The sequence below is a fragment of the Lepus europaeus genome, chromosome 6 (genome assembly GCF_033115175.1).
Source record: "Lepus europaeus isolate LE1 chromosome 6, mLepTim1.pri, whole genome shotgun sequence".
Classification (NCBI taxonomy): domain Eukaryota; kingdom Metazoa; phylum Chordata; class Mammalia; order Lagomorpha; family Leporidae; genus Lepus; species Lepus europaeus.
Window position 1 is genome coordinate 120,985,755 of NC_084832.1, and position 18,818 is coordinate 121,004,572.

Below are 18,818 nucleotides of genomic sequence, written 5' to 3' on the forward strand. Positions count from 1 at the left end.
CTTCCTCAAAAGACCGAGAATGAAAATTTTTGTTTTGTGCTTCAGAAAATGTGTGGCTCCTGCTTTCCCAAGAGTTGGAACAAAATCAATGAATGACTTCCACCCTCCTCACCAGCGTTTGGCACTATCGTTTCTATCACTCGGAAATGGGCAGCAGAGAACCGGGCATTTGCTCCCAGCTTGCTTTCTCGGCCTGCCTTTCAGACAGTCCCCAGAGCCAATTAACCACAGTGCCTTCAGCCTACACTGTGCTTCACACGGTGAATGGAAGCGTAGCTCGGGTCGCAGAGAATTCTAAATGGGTCTGATTATTTTTACACACAGGAGATCGATTTTTACGTGAATGCCGACTTTTATGAATCGAATTTTATTCTTCAACAGCAGGTGGACTGTCCTAATGAGGAGGAAGCATGCAGCTGACAGTGCCACAATCCCTTGTCGCTCTTCCTGCAACCGGGTGCCTTCCTCAGGGCCAGGGGACCCCGGGTGGGCGTTGGCTGGGTTCTCAGCACCCCAGGGTTGGGGGCCGGGACTGGCTGTCCACCCTCTGCGAGTCTACCTTGACCTGCTCCAGCTTTGCCATTGGAAATTCAACAATAATCAAATCTCCCCACCCCCCAAAAAAGCTACAAGGCTAAGACAGGAAACACCTTAAGGAAAAAAAAAAAAACGGATTAGTGAAGCCAGGCCAGGTGGCCATGTGGTCCCTGCTGCCCACATCCCTGCTCCCATGCCCTCCTGTCTCCCACGTGCCCGCCACTCCACCCCAGGCAGAGCCCAAGGGTTCAAGCACGTTGCGCCTGCAGCCGCACCCTTGCGCAGGGACCCTTGAAAACGCTCTACGCCGGCAGGGCATGCGGGGCGGCTCCCAGCGCCCGGAGCAACGGCGTGTGCAGCGTGGACCGTGCAGACCGGCCCGGTAAGCCGGGGTTCAGGGGCTGCCTCTTCCGCAGGGGAGTAGGGGGTGGGGGAAAGGTGCGTCTCCCAGGGCTTCGGCCTTTTGCAAGGTGCGCACGCTCTTTTCCAGACCAGGCCGGAGAGGGGCGCCGGTCCACCCCCGCGCGGCTCGCACGCTCGCGCGCACACGCGGCCGGGGGTGAGAGCGGGGCTCGGCGCGCCGCTGCATGCATGAGAGCCCGGGGCGGGCCCGCACGCGGCCGCCCAGCCCTCGAGGCCGTCGCCCCGCGGCCTGCAGCGGCTCCGGACCCCGCGCCCTCCTCCCGCCCGGACGGCAGAGGCTGCCGCGGGCTCGGCGCCCGGCGGCGGGCACGGCCGGAGGGAGGGCGCGTTCCTCCCGCCCCACACCCAGCCGGGGAGCCGGATATATAGCGTGTCAGGTTCGCGAGCGCCACGACCGGAGCGGCTGCCCGCAGCCCCGGGCGAGGAGCGACCGCCCGCCCTGAGGTGAGCCGCTCTCCACAGCCGGAGCCGCAGGTACTCCGGGGCCCGCGCCTCGCCGCATGCCGAGCCCACGCGCACAGCGAAGGCAAAGCCTCGCGCGGGGGTGGCCCAGGAGGGAGGGGGCTCGGGCTGGGTTTGCGGGCGCCGGCGGGACCTCGACTGAGGTGGCTGTGAGGGCCGGGTGGGAGCAGAGGCGCGGCGGCCTCGGACCCTGTCCCCGGCCCGCGAGGGTGGCGCTGCGGGGCGCGCGGCGGGAACTGGGGGCGCTGCACGCCTCGTCGGCCCCCGAGGCTGTACCTGGAGAGCGCGCGCGGATTCCGGAGCCACGTGTGGCGCGGAGCGGGCCCGGCGCCCGGCACCTGGAGCGCCGCGTTCTGCACGCGCGCCCGGCCCCACCCCGGGCTGCGCGCGCCCCGACCCTGCCCCTCACGCCCCGGCTGGGGTCGCGAGCAAGCCGGAGGCTGGCCTGGGCTGGGGTCTTGCCGGCGTTGGAAGTTTGCGCCCTGGCCTGAGGAGGGGGCTAGCGGCAGGTGCCCGGGGACGCTAACGGGAGCCGAGGCGTGCGGGAGCCTGCGCACGGCTCCGCGCCTGTGGCTCCCCGCGGGGCACGTGCCGTGGGTGAAGAAGGATCCCTGTGTGACCTTATCCTGGAAACCCCGCTGGTGTCCTTCCACGCCTTCTCGTGTGGGCCGGGGGGAGGGTGGGGTATGAGCACGCTTTCCTGGAGGGCGTGCGTGAGCAAGCGAGGTTCTCTGGTCAGGGAGCTGCCCCACTGTGCACGGAGTGAGGGCAGAGTGGGGACGGCCAGGGGCCCCGGAAACTCGAGTGCAAGGTGCCCGTCGGCTTGTTGGAGGCTGTTTGGGGAGAGGCTGGACGCTCGGGGCCTATGGAAGTTTAATTCAGACACCTGACTTGAGGCCATGTTTAGCCTAAAAGAGCAAAGGGTGCCGAATGCAAATGCAAGGCACTGGCAGGCGGTTCAGGAACCTCGCGTTGAGGGATATTGGTGTCTGAAATGTCTAGAAATGGCGGTGAGGTTTTTGCGGCTACGCTCTGTCCTGCTCTGTAAGGTTTCATCCGTGCCGTTTTTGCGATCGTGGTCTTTATGGGACTCTTGTCTTCTGAGGGCATCTTCAAGCTTATTAACAGACTCTAACACGGGGTTGTAGTTATCCATAAAATACATCAGCTCGAGCTGGCAAACCTTACAGCCACTGGAGGAATTAAATAACTAAAATTGTATAGTTACCCTAAGGAAGAACAAAGCTGATCTTTGGTTAGAGAAGAGGAGGTGAAGTTTCCGTTCAAGGGGTGAGAATAAATACAATAGGCCATTTTTGGGTATCACTCTGGGGTTTACAAAGGTTAGGGTCATTCTGGCTACCTAAATGTTTGGGTTCCTCTCTCCAGAAGATGCACTGCTGAGTGTATTTCTACCCAGCGACACCTGATCAGTCCTATTTTTGTGTTAAATCTATGCATTTGAGAAAACTCCCTTATTCACAGGGATGCTCTCTCGAAAGAGCCTGCACGGTGACCGCCAACATGCCTGTCCCCGTTCACATGCCCTGACATGGTGGGCTCTGCAGGACTCAATTCATCTTGAACACTGGGTCTTAATATGCTGTCAACAGACGGCTTTTCGAATCTGAGAAGAGCTATCAAATAGGAACAGAAACGCATGTGTGGTGCCGCATGTAGTTCCACCCACACTTTGAGGAGTCTACAGTCTCCTGGATGCCCAGCCACTCACACGGTAGACATCCAACAGCCGAGGCAGGGCCCGCTTCATGGAAGCGCCAGCTGCGTTTGACTGGTCTGCAGTTCCTGTCTGCTCCTGTCCAGATTGTTTTCAAACAAGAAGTCCCCAGTTTTCATTCTTCACTGAGCCCTGTGCATTGTGTTCTGATTTCACGTTGACAGCCTCACTCTAGAACTTACTGAATGACAGCAGTGTCCCACCACAATGCCTCATGGGAGGTGAGTTCTCGAGCAGAAACCTGAACTTTAACAGCCGCTTACAGGTGTGCCCGTGGAAATGTCGTCAGGCTTCTCTGTATGTCAGCTTCCTCCATTGACAAAATGCAGACAACAAACTGAGGACAACTTCTACTTTATCTTAAAGGTGCTTATATTTATTACCTCTCATTACAAAGAGATAATAATTGTCAAAGTGTCCACTGACCTTGAGTAACTCTGTGCTAATAAAGATGGTATTGTTATAGGCTTAACCTTTCTACTCCATTCTTCCTCAAGGAGCGTGCACAAAGTTCCTTAAGCACATTGAAAGGATTCTAGAGCATTTATAATGCTTGTATTTTTTGTGAGAAAAATAAAATAAAAAAGTACTTTGGCATTTAGGGTATGAAATCTCTCATATGAGAGTACTTCAAAAGGGCTATGGTAAAAATAGAAATAAAAGAAATATATTTTGCTGCAAAAAGTCTTGAAATCATGTAATATTTCCATAATATGCATTTTCCATGAACTTTTTGAATCTCTCACACATTATTAGATTGGAAATTGCACCTAAAAGTACAGAAATTATTGACTCTCAGACACTTCCTGAATTAAGGTGTTTGAATCTAAGTCATCCAAAAATTGAATGATGAGAAACGAGTGAGTGACTGACATTTCTTGAGGAGGTCATCTTGGCATTAAGGTTTGAAATCCATACATTGAAGATCTTGATCAAGCTGACCTTTTAAGTCTTCTGGGAGATGCCAAATCAGTAAAGCACACTTGGTCCCTCACTCAGTTTCGCTTTCTGTCCCCCTGGTGCCTGCCAAGGAGAAACTGACAGAACCTGGACAAGCCCCTGACCTCGCTTCTCCCTTAACCATTTCTGACCTCAGAGCTTGCGTTTGTCCCAGCTTTCCTTCCCAGTGTGGTGACAACACACTGGAAGCCTTGAGGGAGAGAAGGAATAAAAGGCAATAAACTCTGGGTGGGCATCAAGGTGTTACAGTGGGGCCACTAACCAGCCTGGATGGACAGTGCTTTCACTTCCACACAGCTGCTCAGGCAGGGACACGCTGGGGGCTTTAGGACAGGGAGCACCGGGCCCTGTATTCCCTGGGGCATCATTAACGAGACAAAATAAGTAAACAGAGGATACTAAGTCAAAATGGCAGAAGAAGTTATTGGGTAGGCCAGTGCCACGGTTCACTAGGCTAAAACTCAACCTGCGGCACCGGCACCCCGAGTTCTAGTCCCGGTTGGGGCACCGGATTCTGTCCCGGTTGCTCCTGTTCCAGTCCAGCTCATTTTAAAAGGCAGGAGATGAAAGTAGAATGCCCTATTTTGCTTCATTCATGTGAGAAATGATTATTAAGCCCATTCTGTGGCTATGATAATTTTCCCACATGTAGGGGTGAGCAAATTAAATGTGTTTGGTATTCTGTTCCAGTTCAGCTCTCTGCTGTGACCCGGGAAGGCAGTGGAGGATGACCCACGTGCTTGGGCCCTGCACCCACATGGGAGACCAGGAGGAAGCACCTGGCTCCTGGCTTCGGATTGGCACAGCACGCCAACTGTAGCAGCCATTTGGGGGGTGAACCAACGGAAGGAAGACCTTTCTCTCTGTCTCTCTCTCTCTCTCTCTCTCTCTCACTGTCTATAACTTTCTGTCTCTCTCACTGTCTAACTCTGCCTGGCAATAAATAAATAAATAAATAAAAGAAGTAGTTACTGGGTAATAAAAGATTAGACATCAAATGCAGGGTGCAGAAGACAAGGTGAAGGGGCTAGCACTGTGGCGTAACAGGTAAAGCCACGGCCTGCAGTGCCAGCATCCCATATGGGCAATGTTCAACTCACAGTTGCTCCACTTCTGATCCAGCTCCCTACTAATGCACCTGGGAAAGCAGTGGAAGATGGCCCAGGTGCTTGGGACCCTGCACCCACTTGAAAAACCTAGAAGTAGTTCCTGGCTCCTGGATTCAGTCTGGCCCAGCCTTGGCTATTGCGGCCATTTGGGGAGTGAACCAGTGGAGGGAAGATTTCTCTCTACCTCTGCCTCTCCTTCCTTTTAACTCTGGATTTTAAATAAATAAACAAATCTTTAAAAAACAGAGAGAGAGAATGAGAAGGAACACAGTGCTGAGGGCAGCCTAAGAGGACAGGGACATGATGTGTCCTTGCAGCTCTGGTCCTGAGATGAACAAATGAGTCTTTTGGCTGACAACAGAGCAAAAAGGGAAAACCTGGATGGAGCTACAGTTACGTGGAAGGAAAAGGCAGCTGAGGGGGTGAACATTCAGTCTAGCAGTTAAGGCATCTGCCTTCCACACTGGGGGCCTGCCTAGGTTCCATACAAACTCCAGCTCCTGACAACACAGACCCTGGGAGGCAGTGGTAATGTCTCAGTAACTGGATTCCTGACATACACATGAAAGACCTGGATTGAGTTTCAAGTTCCTGGCTTTGACCCCAGCCCACTTTGGGCTGTTGTGCGCATTTGGGGAGTGAACCAATAGATGGGGGTGATCTGTTTCTGTTTCTCTGCCTCTCAAATTAAAAAAGAAACACATTTTAAAAGGCAAGAGATGAAAGTAAAATGCCCTATTTTGCTTCATTCATGTGAGAAATGATTATTAAGCCCATTCTGTGGCTATGATAATTTTCCCACATGTAGGGGTGAGCAAATTAAATGTGTTTGGTATTCTTTAAGAACTTACTGACATTGTAAAATAGACACATAAAAAGAAACTGCGGGAAGTAGTAAGAACAGAGTGTTAAGCAAAGAGAACAGAGTCACGGATGAATTGGTGCTGTGGCAAGGGCTCTGACTACCAAAGATGTAAGTAGATATGTGAGACAAGCATGGGCGGTAAATTACTGACAGAGATGGAGGGGTTGGAGAGGAACTGAGGGAGGGAGGGAAGGAGAGAGAGATGGAAAGACAGGCAGGCAACCTGGGACGAGGGAATAGCAAACAGCAAGGCCCTAAGGACAGACAAAGCCAGAAGTGCTCAAGGAACAGAAGGAAGAACCGTGTGGCTCCAGTGTATGAGGAAGTTGCTGCCAGGTAGGGCATGAGTGTGGGGATGGAAGCTGGTGGCTGGTCAGGCGTGACTTCACAGGTCTCCCGTTGTGCAAACCTTTAAAGACTTTGCAGCTACACTCTGGCTTCATGTAGATTTGGGGAGCATCTTTATGCTGAGAATAAGGAGAATGGACTGGAGAGATAATGACTGGCAGGGGAAGACCAGGTAGGATGGAGTACAGGTGAGGGCACGGACCCCAAGGGAGAGGGAGAGACGTGCAGACTTGCTGAGTTGCATTGATGCAGCTGAGTGATGGGTGGAACATGGGAGCCGGATAAGCCAGCACAAAGCATAAAACTGAGCTGCTGAATGTGCATTGTCCAAGCCGCAGGCTCACTCTTGTAGCTTAGGGTAGCTAGAGAGTCAAAACGTCAACCACACGGCCAGCCCACCTGTCCCTGTGGAAAGTGTGTCCCTGTTGGCATAGGGCACCATAGCAAGGAGGGCATTTTTGCTTTTTAAACTGAAATCTGTGCTGTTTATCTTTTGAACCATACTTGCTCTTTATGCTATTTTTAAAAGGTTATCACTGCAACAGAGGTAGCTCCTGCTCTTCTGGCTTGAGCCCATGGACAGAATATGGTATAATGTCCTAAAATGACAAAAACCAGGGAAGAAAAGTCTGATCCTCACAGAGGTACTGTTCCAAAGTGTAATTCACTGCCCTGCCTGAAACCCTGCCGCTTCTCTCCCTGATCCACAGCAGTGTTTCTAGAACGTCGTCTGTGGCTCACTGGTTTCTGGGATATTAGCAGCAGTGAAGTGAAAACCTTCAAGCTTCCCCGATCGTGTAAGTTTGAGAAACACTTGATTTAACCCAGTTAAGCAGTTTGACTGCAGGAATCCTCAGAGCCTTTAATAGGCACATTAAGAACCATCACAAAAGAAAGGACATTTTTATGTCACATTTCTTAAACGTGCATGACCTTGAAATGCTTTTTAGACAGGACGTCTAATCGAGTCAGCATTCAGCATAACCCCCTTCGGGAAATGCTGCCCTATATTAGTAGATTAAACCCTTTCCCCTCCACAGCTCTCTATTAACCATAAGCCTGTCTTATCTCTTTAATGCTACTTAGTCCAGGAAAAGCAGGAGACACACACTGAGTCTGTTAGCAAGCATTATGTAAATGATAAATACAGTTCTGCAGTATGCACAAGAGAAACCCACCAGCAAGCTCTACAGCTTGATTCAAAGACAGATGCTTCTATTTGTTTCTGGTTTCCCTATGCCTGGCAGGACTCTGCAGGGCCTTGCTGAGAGATTCTGTCAAGTCTAGGTCACACATGAGAAGCCTGCACCATCCACAGCGGGGAGACGTCCCAGGGCCTCTCAGATTCTGTTGCAGATCTGAGCTTTCTTTGATGTTTGCAGGGCCATGCAAGGTGACTACATGGGGCATCTGTAGGAGCCAGGATTTTGCAGGAAGTCTCGAAGGGATTCTTTCCCGCTTCCCTGTGCATTTGGGTGGTGGTGGGTTAGAGGTGGGAGTGCCATCTGTGACCAAGGATGTAGCAACAGCCTCATGCAAGGAAGAGACTCCCCCAGCTGTGCACTCTGGCTGTATTGGCCATGGCAGCATCTACGCCAAAACGCTTGTGGGTCAAATCTAGAAACTGTTTTTGCATGAGCATTGAACTAAGAATGCTTTATAGATTTTTTAAGTGGTTGAGGAAAATCAGAAGAAAAATACTCTGTGGTATGGGAAAAGAGCATAAAATTCAAATTTTAGTGTCTAAAAATAAAGTTTCATGAGGAATTAGCCAGTGTCATTCCTTTAGTAGTCCTGTCGCCTGTGGCTGCTTTAGTGTTCCAATCAATGAATAATTGTTGCCTTCAAAGCCCAATATATGACCATCAGACCTCATACAGAAAATGTGTTGCTGACCCTGACCTAGGCTATCAAACTCCCCAGCTATCATCATCATTTTTTAAAATTTATTTATTATTTTGAAAGTCAGAGTTATACAGAGGAGGGGAGAGAAAGTGAGACAGTGAGCCATAGGTAATCCTGTTTTGTTTTGCTTTTACTTCATGTATTAGAAGGTGGAAGTACAAATAGGTAAATTGACTTCCTTGTAGCTCATCAAACACTGACAGCATTGTAGTGCTGCTTTTGTGGAAGACTAGTAACACTAACGTTACGTGCCAGTGCAGGGGGGCAGAAGTTTGCAGCTGATAACTTTTATACTCATCAAACATTTAAACTTATAAAAAGGATGGGCACTCAGATAAGACGACTACAGCCTCAAGAGGTGAAAGAGGTCATTAACCCTAATATTACTAGGTTGAGAAATGTGCTACCTCTGAACACGGATTTTCTGTGAATAGTCATGTCTGACTGCTACTTGAGTAATGAGGCAAGTCTGTTTTTTATTAATGAACATTTTGTTGTGATGAAGGATGGCTTAGGAGTGACAGTCTTAATTCTGAAAGACAGAGCCCACATTTTTTTGTTCTTATCCCACACCCTACTGAATCAAAGAGTTTGGTATGAGAATCCTCAGGTGTTTGTTGGACAACTAGCATAGCGCGTGCAAAATTTGGGGACACCTGGTCCAGCTAGGTCCAGCTAGGTCCATGGGACTTAGAATCGGAAAATAAGATCCTGGAGGTTGGTGTTAGGCTCTATCACTGCTGTCATGAAATCTTTCGAGCCCACAATGTTCGCTGGGCTCAGAGTGGAACATGGAGCCCATTGCCAGCTGTAGTGATTAGGAGGGTGTCTTCATAATTAGACACTAGCTTTAAAAAGAGAAGTGGTTTCAGGTGACACCTTCATATGATAGATATTTTCCCACTCTATTCAAATGAAATTATATATTTCTGTGTATAGCTAACAATGTTGAGTAAATTGTGAAAAAAATTATAGTCTTACTCTAATTGCCAGACACTAAGGATAGCATTTGCTTATTGTCTTGGCCATGGTTTCTCCAGGAGTCTTAATTTTGTGTCCATAATCTCTGCAGTCCAGGAAAAGCATTTTCTGCCTACAGGTGATAATATATTTCCCCTGCGGCTTTTGGACATACTGTTATTTTTTAAGGCATTTTTAATTTCAAATGGCCTCTCCAAAGATGGCCCCCAAACCATCAAACACACTTAAGAACGGGAAGAAGGGAAAGTGCAGGTTCTTCCCAGGGAACTGTAGCAACGACAACATTATGGCCTCTTCAATCCACTTATTCATTCTTCCAATTCAACTGAGGAGTTCTTGGGTCAGTAACATTTGCTGGTGAATAACAGGATGCCCACAGGGGGCAAGAAAAATATTTCTCGAGCCAAGAAGTGAGAAAAAGTCATTGGGAAAATGCTCTACATTTTGAAGAATGGTGTGCCGCTCGTCTCAGGTCAATGAGAGGCACCTTCCACAAAAGTCGGTCAAACCTCCAGGGATCACTGCAGGCAGGGCAGTCCCCTGAGTTGTGTGTCAGGCCCCCACATATCTGAAGCCAGTGGAGTTAGATCCACCGGTGCACAATATTGGCAAGAAAGCAAAAATATCTGCCTGGAAAAACTTGATAAACTGAATTAAAAAGTTGGCTTAATGTAGTGTGTGCATATTTATTTAAGATTTTTGCTTAGTTTTGTCCAGAAAGGACACTGAACACTAAAAGTTGTATGGATAGTGGTAGTGTAGTTTTAGCCAGTAATAAAAGCATTGTGGAGCTGGAAAGCATTTATTTAACAGAAACATAGAACTATTTGTCAAAAGCTTAGAGGAAATTGTCCACTTAAATATTTATGTCCCTGGTGAATATGAATAAATATGAATTAATAACCATGAATAAAATCAAGCTATGTCAGTTTGTTTTTCGTTTCTGTTGCACTATAACTGTTGTCTCATGCTGAACTGAGTTTTATGTCAGCTGTGTTCCTTTTACACAATAGCTTCAGGACATCCTGTCCTGAAGATAAGCCCATGACCTAAGGATGGATGTGCACCTGCTCTCTTACCAGAGTCTTCAGAGCACTGAGATCCATTTATCTGAAAGCATGGGAATCTTTGCTGGCATGGAAGAGTTCATTTCTCTCATCTAAAGAGCAGGTTTGCTCATTTTTCAGCAACCTGGACTTGCCTAAACTCTCCTCTGTGCACTTGTGACATTGCCCCTGCTTTCTTTTTTTCTACTATTTTGGCCCAGGCCTGCTGGAGGCAGTGGTTATGCAAGTGCTGCTGAGTGCACTGCGGATCACAGGATTGCACGATAGGTCAACTTAGGACTCAGTTTCCTTTAGGACAGAGCAAAATTATCTCAAATTAGACGTCCCTCAGCTCCTCAGCTTTACTGTTTGTCGGCACATATCACACAATCTTGTCCATAATTCATAGTAGTGATAATAGATAACTTTGTCTTAACTAAGGATACTTGCAGTGTAGAATGCTCAAATACTATATCTAATTGATCCAGTTCCCTCATTTGATAGAAAAAAAAGTCAGTACCAAACGCCCAAGGTGACTTGCCACACATCTGTTTAACTGATACATTTAGACTAGAATCCAAAACTTAGACTGAAAATCTCATGACCATTTCATTCATTCATTCATACTATTTATTGAGTGCTTATTATGTGCAAATAAAATGATAAACACATCATAGCACCTGCCCTCGAGTGTTAGAACCCCCTGTTCTGTGACTACTGTTGGACCAGTAACAACTTAGGATATATTAAAGATCTCTTCATAATGATGCTCAGTATTCAAAATATAAAATGCTTGCATGTCTTTACTGGGACTTTGTTCCCCTCCTAACAAGGCCCAGTCAATGGCTGAACTTTGCATCCCCTCTAGCAGTTAACACTCAAATGAGTAAGATAGGAAAAGGAGTTAAAAATGAAATATTGGGGCTGGCGCCATGGTGTAGTAGGTTAATATTCCACCTCCGGTGCCGGCATCCCATATGGGCACCGGTTCTAGTCCCGGCTGCCCCTCTTCCAGTCCAGCTCTCTACTATGGCCTGGGAAAGCAGTAGAAGATGGCCCAAGTCCTTGGGCCCCTACAGCTACGTGGAAGACCAGAAAGAAGCACTGGGTTTTTGCCTTCGGTTCAGCCACTGCAGCCATCTGGGGAGTGAACCAACGGAAGGAAGACCTCTCTCTGTCTCTTCCTCTCACTGTCTGTAACTCTACCTCTCAAATAAATAAAAATCTTTTTAAAAAATGAAATATTAAAAATTCCAAAAGGAAGATCATGAAAATTCTTCCCAAGAAAAGGATGTTTTCCTTTATTCACCACAAATCCCCTGCTCCCCTTCTTTTTTGGCACTCACTGTTCCCTAGACTCTGGCCTCCTGCATGGCCAGGAAGAACCCTACAATCTCCAGCTTCCCCTCTCCTTTCTGTCTCTGAAGGAAGACCCACAATCTGTGTGTTTTAACTCATTAACTACTGATCACTGTGGACAAAGTGAGAGGGAAGAGCACAAATAATGCATATGGGGACATTTCAGTTTCCAGAATGTTGTCTATGAATCTTGGTGTTGGGCTTATCGCTGGCTGCTGACTCCTGAGATGACAAGAGCAAAGAAAACCCATTGTCTTCTTCATTTCTGAAAACAAGATTAAAAAAGAAATCCTTACCTATCCTCTTAAATCAGGCTAAGTATGTACATTTGCCTGATGAGAGTATTTAGAGCTTTCCACAGAGTCTCACACAGGTCACGGCCAAAACAAAGTGGGAACCCTGTGCTTTAGGAGCAACCAGGTGGATCACTTTAGTAATCCTGGCCTCTGTCCGGTCTAGAGAGATCCTTCTGAGGATTCTGCGCAGAGATTCCTCAGACAGCTGGTTGGGTGGCTTAGGAGCTCACCCACCCTCTTCAACGTGTCTTGTGACTCAGAGCTTCATGCTGTTGCAAAAACACAGAAAGGGAGAATCATTCCCCTTTCGGACAACCTTCCATTGCTCCCACTCCCTGGAGTGGCCGTGGCCAGCATGTGAGATCCTCCTGGAGTGCAGGGTCCACGGTGGGCATGGCCAGAGTGCAAGAGTCTACAGAGTCCCTTTCCCTTTCTGGCCTCCTTCATCTTGCTGTTTTCCAGTGGGTACATTTCCTAGTGCACTGTGACAAAGTGCCACCGACCGGGCAGCTTGAACAGCAGCAGTGTGTTTTGTCAGACCTGGAGCCTGGAGGTTTAAGACCGTGACGCAGCAGGATCTGTTCTTTCTGGGGACTGAAAGGGAGTGTGTGCTTCAGGCTTCTCCTTTTCACCTTGGGGACAGCCATCTTCTCCCCGTCTCACATCATCTTCCTCCCTCGTGTGTCTGTGTCTACATGTCGTCTTTATACAGACATCATCACCCTGGATTAGGGGCACACACTACTTCAATGTGACCCCATCTGAGCTATTTGTAACTGTGACGCTTGCATGACAAGTAATTCTGAGGCACTGGTAGTGAGGACCTCACATATAGATTTTGGTGAGACAGAATTCACACACACACGCACACACAAAAGGCACCAAAATAAACATCTTTGAATTCCATTTTCCATGAGCATTTTGAAGTCTCCCTATAGATGCAATTAACTTTTAAAATTATTATCTATTTTTATTTATTTGAGAGACAGAGAGTGAGATCTTCCATTCTCCTGTTCATTCCCCACACGGTTGCATGAGACCAAAGTCAGGAGCCAGAAACATGGGTGACAGGGACCCAAGCACTGGGGCTGGCATGTGCTGCCTTCTGAGGCACATGGTCAATCGCTTCTCGGCCTTTTGGCTAAGATCAAGTGTGAGACACATGGTCAGGGAGGAGGATCAGAAGTGGGCAGTTGAGACTGAAAATTCATCCCAGCACTCTGACGTGGGATGCCAACATCACAAGTGCCGACTTAACCCTCCACGCCACAACGCCAGCCCCAGAGGACATAACTTTAACACACAGAAACACCTCTCAGATTCCCACTGCCAGGGCAAAAAACAAGACAAACAAAATCACCAGCACCATATAAACCTCCAGTCTCCTGCCAGCTACTTCCTACTGCTCCCTCAAAGTTACTACTCTCTTGACTTCTATGTCATAGATTTTGCTACATCAAAACATGGATCAGCTTTGTCAGTTTTTGGAGTTTGTATAAATGAAAGCAGATAATGGCCAGCGCCGTGGCTCAACAGGCTAATCCTCCGCCTTGCGGCGCCGGCACACCGGGTCCTAGTCCCGGTCAGGGCGCCGGATTCTGTCCCGGTTGCCCCTCTTCCAGGCCAGCTCTCTGCTGTGGCCCGGGAGTGCAGTGGAGGATGGCCAAAGTGCTTGGGCCCTGCACCCACATGGGAAATCAGGAGAAGCACCTGGCTCCTGGCTTCGGATCAGCGCGATGCGCCGGCTGCAGCGCGCCAGCCTCAGCGGCCATTGGAGAGTGAACCAATGGCAAAAAGGAAGACCTTTCTCTCTGTCTCTCTCTCACTGTCCACTCAGCCTGTCAAAAAAAAAAAATCAGATAGTATGCTGTCTTTCATGTCTCAACACTCCTTTGCTCAACACTGTCAGATTGATCCTAATACACATTGTCCTGTATACCTGGAGATTATTTATCCTCACTGCTGTATAGTACTCCACAGTGTGAGTTTAGCATCCTTTATTTATTTGTTTTACTGCTGAACACGGGTGGTTCCACTGCTGGGTTCTTAGGAGTAGTGCTCCTAGAACATTCTGCTGAAAACCTTGTATCGAATATATATAGATGTATATATATAATATGCAGATGCATAGATGTGGAATTATTTCACAGAGAGGATTTTAATAAAATCTGCCAAGAAGATTTCCAGAGTGACATTCAGTTTATATTCCCAGCAGCAGTAGTCAACAGTTACCCTTATTCTACATTCTTCTTAATCCTTCTTTTTTGTCATTTTCATTGTAACCATTTTGTTGGGGGATTACATGACATGGTGATTTTATTCCTATTTTTCTATTGAGTGAAGAGACTGAGCCCCTGCTCATGTATTTACTGGCTACTTAACTATCTTCTCTTGTGATTGGCCCACATTTATGCCCATTAATCTGTTGAGTTGTCTATCTGTTTGTAATGGCTTCTGGGTATACTTTATATATTCTGGATGCAACTCCTTTGTTGGATCTGTGTCCTCTGAATTTCTTCTCTCAGTCTGTAGTTTTCCTTTTCTCTGTTCTTTCAATGAATGCAAAACCTTAGTTTTAATTATATGATTTATTAATTTAATTATTCTATAGCTAGGCATATTACCTACTTCTAAATCAGAAAGGTGTTCTCTTCTAAAAATTCCATCGTTCTGATATTCACTCTAAGATTTGTTATCCATATGTAATTAATTTTTATATGATTTGAGAAATTAAGATGTGTTTTTCATTTGGATATCTGACTCATTATCATTTATTACAATTCTGCAATGACTTTAATTCAAGGGACACAGTCTGGATAATCAAGTTAGAACTAACAGAGTTAAGCATAAACTCATTTAAATCATAACTTACTATAATGGCTCCTGAAGCCCAGGACTAATAAATAGTCTAGTTTGCTCATAATTAAGGTCAAACATTTATTTGACTTGCTTTCAGGAAATTATTTTCTGGTCTAATAGGCTAGGTAACATCAAACAAATGAATGCATCCTCTTAGAATTATGTCACCCTCAAAAGTTGAGTATAAAATTTTAAACAAGTTTGTATTTGAAATATGATTACCAGTGAAATAATTATCATGTTAATAGAGTGAAAAGTTCACAACCAAACACTGAGAAACAGCAATCAAAAAGCTGATCTTGGTTATTAAGGAAAGCAAATGAAAAGCTGACCTTCTCAATGTCTTGTACACAAAATATCTCACTAGCTTCCCCAGCTCACTTCAAGACAGAAGCCAGAGCAAGGAGAGGCTGAAGGCATTCATTAGTTGTTAGGTGTCCGTTAATTCCATCATGCATTCATTCAACAGTATACAATGATTACTCTGTCAGATATTATATTAAACCTTGTGAAAATTAAGAAGAGCCAAATACAGTCACACCCCTCAAGGTGTTTGCAATCAACTGAAGAAGACAAAGAAGTCAGCCTGAGAGCTGCGCACATGGGTCATTCAATTCAGTACAGTGTAAGGGAAGGACTAGGGACCACTTCACAAAAGGATGTGAGCTTAGCTCAGTGACAAGTACAGTGGGATAAAGGCCATAAGGGCAGGTGGTGTCGGTGTGGCCCTGAGAGTTAGTCTACAAGCAGTGTGACCTTAGATAACTCACTTTAGCTTCTCTGTACCTTAGTTTTGGATCTGCAAGTCGGGATATGTAGTAATGCATGCTGCAGAACTGTTCTGCTGATTCATTGTTCATTTAGAGGACAGACTGGCAGAGACTAAGTGTTCGGTGACAGGAGCTATGGTAATCCGTAGGGTTCAAGATGTCAGCCATGAAGTTCTGGAGAAGCAAGGAGGTGTTACTGATGGCATTCATCCAGTGTGAGATTAGTGTGACCGAGGTAGAGAGAGGAACAGTGACCAGAACTCAGGAGTGGAGCTCTGGACCTGATTCTGCTGCCGGCTCACTCAGTAATGATGTGTGCATTCGGCAAGTGACGAGGTGAGCTCCGGAGCTCCGTTCTCATGCCTGCTGAATGCAGCTCTGGCTGAGACAGCCTTCTTAGTTATTATTTGGATTCTGGTGGCTGAGACATCAAGAAACCGCCACTGATTTCTGAGTTTACCAAGTGAGCGACTGAGTGAGCAGTGATATTACTTCAAAAGAAACGGGCAAGCCTGGAAGCAAGTGGTGTGTGCAGACTGGGAATGATGTAGCATTGACTCACATTACTGCATCTGTTGCACCAACTTTAATTTATGAAGCACCTTGAGGAACTGCTTGTCCAGGCCTCATTCCGATTCTCAGGGTCAGGCAGGCCCAGGGCCCTGGTGAGGCCATTCCTCTGTACACACAGTTGTGTTAGCTTTCAGTGCCAGAACCCACTTCCATTGCCTTCAGCTAGAGAGGCTTGGTTTCTGCCTCAGAGGGAAGGTTTAACATCAACATTCCTGGGTGAAGCTAGCTTTGCCTCCCTCCTCTTTCCTCCTTTACCCCTCCCCAGCCTGGCCGTTGGCATCACCAAGCCCATCTCCTTCACAGTGGCGCTATACTGGCCCTTCAGCCTGCTGGACACCCCTGCTGGCCTTGCAGGAGGACAAAGGGAGGCGGTGACTAAGAGCAGTCTCAGGGAGAGGGGAGAACTGGGAGGAGGTGAAAGGAGCTCCAGCTCAATGGCCTAGCTGGATAAGAGAGTGGACAGACGTTGCTAGGGATCCATGTTCTAGCTGTGGGACCCTTGACGAGTATTCCTGTATTTGTGTGAGGAGGAGCTAACTGCGCATGAACCAAGACACAGAGAGCTGGAAGAGACCTAGCAAAGCAGAAAACTGCAAGTGTGCCTCTCCTGAGTAAAAGCAGTGCCAGCTGCACTTCTGACACAGCTGTCAACTGACTGCTGCCAGGGTCACATGGATGTGACGCATGTCCTGGCTTGCAACTTATCTTTTTCACTTTGCTTTTGGTGCTTTTCAAAGGACAGAAGTTCTTGCTACTAATGTAGGTGAGTTTACCAAACTTTTTTTTCTCTGTTTTGAGGTCTTTCTATCTCACTAAATGAGAGCATTCCCTTCCCGCATCAGGTTTTAAATAATTGCTTTGTGAACCTCTCCTGAGTTAAACTGTGGTTTCAGATTGAAGGTTGCAATGGCCTGTTCTCTCTTGTTTGTCACCCTGGTGACTGGTGACACATTTGACAGGAAGGAAGGAAATACTCTAAAAATTAAAGGCAGGATAACAAATTATGGCTGATTAAAATCACTCTTACTATTTAGTGAATGATTTACAAGTGCAGGACATCGTGCTGGGTGGTTTACAGAAATTCTGTCGTCTCTCTGAGGAATCTGAGGCCTACCAAGTTTAAAATGTAGTCATTAGGTAAGCGTTAATGTAAAAATATAGCCATTCGTGAAACATAACTCCAGCTAAGACAGACACTTCAAACTCAAAAATGTATTTTGAGAGCCAGCATGAAGGATGCTTTTGGGAGCAGGCATTTTGTGCAGTGGTTAAGACATCACTTGGGACACCCGCATGCATCCCATGTCAGAGTACCTGGGCTGGAGTCTCACCTCCACTTCTGACCCACCTTCCTGCTAATGCATCCTTTTTTTTTTTTTTAATTTTTTGACAGGCAGAGTGGATAGTGAGAGAGAGAGAGAGAGAGAAAGGTCTTCCTTTTTGCCGTTGGTTCAACCTCCAATGGCCACTGTGGCCGGCGCGCTGCGGCCGGCGCACCGTGCTGATCCGAAGGCAGAAGCCAGGTGCTTCTCCTGGTCTCCCATGCGGGTCCAGGGCCCAAGGGCTTGGGCCATCCTCCACTGCGTTCCCGGGCCATAGCAGAGAGCTGGCCTGGAAGAGGGGCAACCAGGACAAAATCCGGCACCCCAACTGGTACTAGAACCCGGGGTGCCGGCGACGCAGGCGGAGGATTAGCCTAGTGAGCCGCACACCGGCTTTCTGTGTTCATTTTTAATGAACAAATTTCTCAGGAACAGAGCCTTAGGTTGTCTTTACTCCCAAGAGTCAGTTTGCAAAATAATTATGCTACTAGAAAAACACGTGGAGGCTGGAAGAGAAAAATAGCTGTTGAGGGTAAACAGAAACACAGCTCTTTGGAGCGCCCTGAATTCTAGCATTCTCGTATGTGGGGATTAAGAACAGAGAGCGGGGGCACCGGATTCTGTCCCGGTTGCCCTTCTTCCAGGCCAGCTCTCTGCTGTGGCCCGGGAAGGCAGTGGAAGATGGCCCAAGTGCTTGGGCCCTGCACTCCATGGGAAACCAGGAGAAGCACCTGGCTCCTGCCTTCGGATCGGCGCGGTGTGCCGGCCGCAGCACACCGGCCATGGCAGCCATTGGAGGGTGAACCAATGGCAAAGGCAGACCTTTGTCTCTCTCTCTCTCTCACTGTCCACTCTGCCTGTTAAAAAAAAAAAAAAAAAAAAGAAGAACACAGAGCGTTATCAGGTGTACAAGTGTCCTAGATGATGTTGTATAGGAAAAACAGCAAACAAATGAACACCTGTGAGAGCATTCCCACTGCCTCCAGCAGCCGGAACACTGGGCTGGCTCTCATCAGTGTAAGTCTTCCCTTGTCACTGCTATTAAACCCAGCCACAGAACTGCATGGCTTCCGTTCCTTCAGTTTCCTCATCTGTGCATAATGACATCTACATTCTATACCTCCCAGGGTTTTGTGAGAAATGAAGTGTGCACATGACATGCTGTAAAAAATATTTACATCAAGTGTAAGATACCAGAAGAGTGGCTACTGCTGCGAGGTGGCATTGATAGCATGTAAGACTGACGAGATTCTCTGTGTCTGTGT

At 47.5% G+C, this 18,818-nt stretch overlaps 1 protein-coding gene across 3 annotated transcripts in view; it reads left to right on the forward strand.

Annotated features, from left to right (window-relative positions):
- The first annotated feature begins 1,247 nt into the window (after positions 1 to 1,247).
- The window catches only part of FAR2 (fatty acyl-CoA reductase 2), a 159,151-nt gene continuing 141,580 nt past the window's right edge, over positions 1,248 to 18,818 (forward strand). The window contains exon 1 of one of the 3 annotated variants that reach the window (XM_062195531.1): positions 1,248 to 1,434. The gene's annotated coding sequence lies outside the window, so the exon portion shown is untranslated. Of the gene's footprint in view, positions 1,435 to 16,918; positions 16,995 to 18,818 lie in introns of those variants that run through there. The other 2 variants (XM_062195530.1, XM_062195529.1) reach the window with 2 other exon arrangements.